Below are 4,188 nucleotides of genomic sequence, written 5' to 3'. Positions count from 1 at the left end.
GTGAGTGCACGGCGCCGCCCCACCCTGCCGCTGCGAAACCCAGGCCCCCCGCGGAACCCCGAGCCGGCCGCGGAACCCTTACCCCTGCAAGACCCAGAACTTCGGAGGAACCGCGACCCTCACCACTACCCCGATCCCCGGCAGAACCCCGACCCGGCAACCCACATCTCCTGCGGAACCTTGACTCTGCCGTGGAACCCCGATCCCCAGCGGAAGCCCTACCCAGGGTCCGCGCTGCCTCACTCTTGGGAGTGGTCGGTCAGCGAGTGGTCCGTTTAGGCTGCCCGAAGGTGTAGGCTGCCCCGTCCCCTCCCTGCACCCCTTCAGCACCTCCAGACCCAAGTGAAGGTAGCCTGCACTCTGCTCGTTAGTCTGAGCCTGGTTCCTAGTCCTGCTCCGTCCGCGCAACCTCGAGTCGCAGTGATGCTTCAGCACCAGGCGAGCCGTGTCCTGTCCAGAGAGGGAGGAAGCCAGACCACCGAGAGAAGCCAGCAAAGAAGAACCGTGCTTTTGTGGTCTTTGGAAGACGAAGAAGAGAATCCTGTAAACTACCCTGGGCGAAAACCTTCCATTAGTGTTTTTAGACTATTTTAACATAGCTTCTTGGTTTTGAGGTTTGATCTGAAGCTTTATGGAGTGTAGGGTGGATTTTAGCATGACCCAGTGACAGATTAAATAAATTAGTAAAAATTCACCCTTATATCAGTGTAAAAGCAGCAGTTGGCCCAGCACTTCTGCTTGGAAATGCCTGGAGTAAAGTCCTCTGTCTTGGGCTGTGTACCCCTCTCTCTTGCCTCCCAAGAGATCAGAGAGCTGGCGACAGAGCCGCCATCTGGAGTTCTTCAGCCCCTTCGCTCCACGGAGTCGGTGATGGAGCAGCTGCTTCGTTTTTGTGCTGGGAACAGGGTAAATTCCGGCTGTAGGTACCACACTGGCCGGCGCTGCAAATTTAAAGGCCATCTGGAAGGAGTATTTTCTGCCCGATCCACCGGGGCTTCAGGGTTCCGTCCTGGGCGCAGATGTTGACAAAGTGGTGCTCCTGGGTGACGTGGGATGCTGTTGAGAAGCATCAATAAACTCATCTTGTGATTGAAATAGTGAATAACGTTCTGTTAGAGAAATTAATCTGGAACCCCATTATTTCAGACCTTGGCTTTTGTTTCCTTTTTAAGCTTTCTCCCTTCCCATTTGTGTCCTAAGTGCTTTTCAAGAGGAAACATCTTGATTAGAGCTACTGGTTTCTCAACACCTTGCAGACCCTGAGTCAGAAACACTGTACAGCAATTCTTGAAGTAACGGTGAGTGGTACAGAGAATTAGATACCAAAGTTAGGGTTTAAGTGGAAGGATCTGAAATTAAGAAGTAGTGAACTTTTGTGTTGTAAAGTGTTTCTTATATTAAAGGTTAAAAATAAAGGTCTCATCTTTTCAATATTTTTTGTGCACTACTCAAGTTATTTGGAATGGAAGAACTGAGGTTGGGTGGGAAGAAAACCAGGTCTTATTTTCCGTGAAGGCGGTGGGGAGTCCTGAGAGCAGTACTCACATCTGTTTCAGTGGAGCATTTGTTGGTGCCTAGTGTCCCTCACTCTGAGCTCCAGACAGGTGACAGAAGTGAATCGTCCTCCATGGAAATCAGGTCTGACCAAGGCTAAACCTGTGCTCTTTCTACTCTACCTTCATATCTAGGTATAATGTACAAAAAGGGAAAGGTGCATCAAGCAGACTTCCTTATAATGCCGTAGAGACGAGGTAAACATAAGTGCTCTGTAAGTGCTAAATAACATAAACTCTGTGTTATCTGCCATAAAGCTTAGGACCACAGTGATAGTTTCAAAAAAGAGTTTTAAATTTTGTTGCCAAAGGTATTAATTCCTGGTGGTGTGACTCATGAGGTCTGCCCGAGTCAGCAGAGAGTGTTTACTCCTGTGTTCAGAAAGCGTCGTTGTATCAGTCTGGTTAATGCTTAGAGAAGTTGAATAGGAAATATCAGAAAGCATATATGCTGAGGGTTAGTTAAAATTTAGAGTCATTTTCCCAAGTTGAAAACTGTATTTGTTTATTTGCTTTAGAAGCTTATAGAGTACTTCCCAAGAAATGTTTTCTTGGACACATGTCTGCTCATGGCCAGCTCCTCATTTAATCTCTCTGGCTCATGTTTTGGAAAATTAAATTTTGTAATGAGTGGTCATATCACAATAGTTATATGTTTGCCCTGGCAGTTGCAATGTTGGTTTAATATTAATGAGTCCAATCATTTTCCAGATTTTTTTCAAATAAAATCAGTCTCTCTCTTTTGGGTCTCAAACAGAAGATTGTTTCCTCCCTTTCAGGAGTGTTGGCAGATGATGCTGCATTGAAAAAGTTTGTGTGTCACTATGCTAGGCATGCTTTAAGGAAGCATGAAATGATCATGTTAATAAAATAAAACAAAAACCACTGCTTTTTTTTAAATTTAGAATTTTTTTTCCTGTGTAATACATTTGTTAAGCAATTTGTGACTTTTAATCACTTTAAATAATAAGCTTAAGTTGTTTCACATCGTACTTCTGAGATTTTAACCCCATTTTATCTCTTGGAGAAGTTGGCAGCATAAATGCAGAGGGAGGAATGTATGGTATGTACATGTATGTGTCTATGTAAATCATATGTATGATTTCATGTGGACTTGATCTTATATAGCAATTCCATTCTGATTTCAGGCTATCGTGTTACCTGCCAGTTTGTTTAGCACCTCAAGCATAGTTAGTATTCCTGTTATCATCAGTGCTCTCTCTTGCTGAGGCTTCCTCCCCAGGACTTTTGGTTACAAGGAGTTTCTAGAAGTAGCTTATAAACCCTTTGATTCCAGAGGTATAGTAGCCAACATTTTTGTTTCCTTCATTGCACTTAATTTGTTACCACACTCAAGAGCTGTGTAATGCCTTTTTGTAGTATAAATGAACAGCTTTTGTGTTGCTGTGGACCCATGCTTGTATGTTTACTATTCCAACTTTCTGTGCAGTGGGCCCTTCTTGCTTTTTTTCTCGTTCAGTTCTTTCTGTCCTTCAGGGTCCGGTTTACCTTCTTTTTCGTAGCTTTCTTCTAGCTCAGAGGCGCTCTCTGTACTCTGGGAATTTGGAACTTGGGGTTCATAATACAGCATAGTCCATGATTCTTTCTTAGGCTAAATTGTAATCTGTGTAAGTGCAGGGCATAGCTGTTATCTTTATTTTTGTTTCTTTCAGTGCTAGCCATATAATTGGCATTTAGTAAACAATTGGAGATTAAGGGGGCAATTTGTTATTTTGTTAAAAACAAGAAAGAGAAGGTGAAATATATTTCAAAAACAAAAGGGTTGGGTGGATATGGAGGACTAAAGTGTATTCCAACTTTGGCTGTAGTGCCTAGCGGTTGATGAGAGTAGCTAACATTAGTGAGGGTTTGCCCTGTCCAGGCAGTGTGCTACATTCTGTGTGGGCATTATCCCAGCTGATTCTTTGTCCCCTTCTCCTAATCTGTAAAAACTGCCTGGTGATGATTCTACTTCAGGGATGACATGGCCCAGTGCTTGGCGCTTAGAAAGTGCTCAGTAAATAACAGTAGGAGTTGTGGTTGTAGATTTTGTTGTCATGTCCAGGGTTGTGATGAAGAGCTGGCACTTTAACATTGCAGTTGTGATCATTTAATTGACCTTGAACCTGGTTCTTTGTCTCTAGTCTGTTCTCATTCTTAGATTTCGCAAAAGCATAGCTTTCTTCTTCCTGAATCCCCATGTGCGGAAGGTCCTTGAATCTCATTTTACTTTGAGCTTTGTTTTTTCTGGTGTCCATTTCTTTGTCTCTGTCTTCACCCTTCAGATCGTCCTCTGCATCTCTTAAGTTGACTGAGGGCAGGAGTTCCCTGGCTGGTCTCTTTACTTCTGGACTTTCTTCCCCTTTATCATCCCCAATGCTGCTAGAACACTCTTTGTAAAACACAGATTTGTTCTCTTTAATCTCTTGTTTTAAATTTGGCCCTGGACCTCCTTTCCAGGTCAAGTATAGACCTCTTAGTGCATCAGGGCCAAGGGTCCTGCCAGACCCCACTGACTTATGCTCTCTCCTTGTCCACCTGGAGCTGAGTGTGGCACACCACTTCATGCCTCCAGGCTTTTCCCTTCCTGCCTGGCAAAGTCTTGTTCTTCCTTCATGTTCCAGCTCAAGTGTCT

The 4,188-nt window shown here is 44.1% G+C and overlaps 1 protein-coding gene across 6 annotated transcripts in view; it reads left to right on the top strand.

Annotated features, from left to right (window-relative positions):
- GRK4 (G protein-coupled receptor kinase 4) overlaps nt 1-4,188 on the top strand; it is a 134,024-nt gene that overhangs the window by 647 nt on the left and 129,189 nt on the right. The gene's annotated exons all lie outside the window — the stretch shown is intronic.

This window comes from Equus przewalskii, chromosome 3, assembly GCF_037783145.1.
Source record: "Equus przewalskii isolate Varuska chromosome 3, EquPr2, whole genome shotgun sequence".
NCBI lineage: Eukaryota > Metazoa > Chordata > Mammalia > Perissodactyla > Equidae > Equus > Equus przewalskii.
The sequence above is the reverse complement of the archived record's forward strand: the minus strand, read 5'-3'. Positions and strand labels throughout refer to the sequence as shown.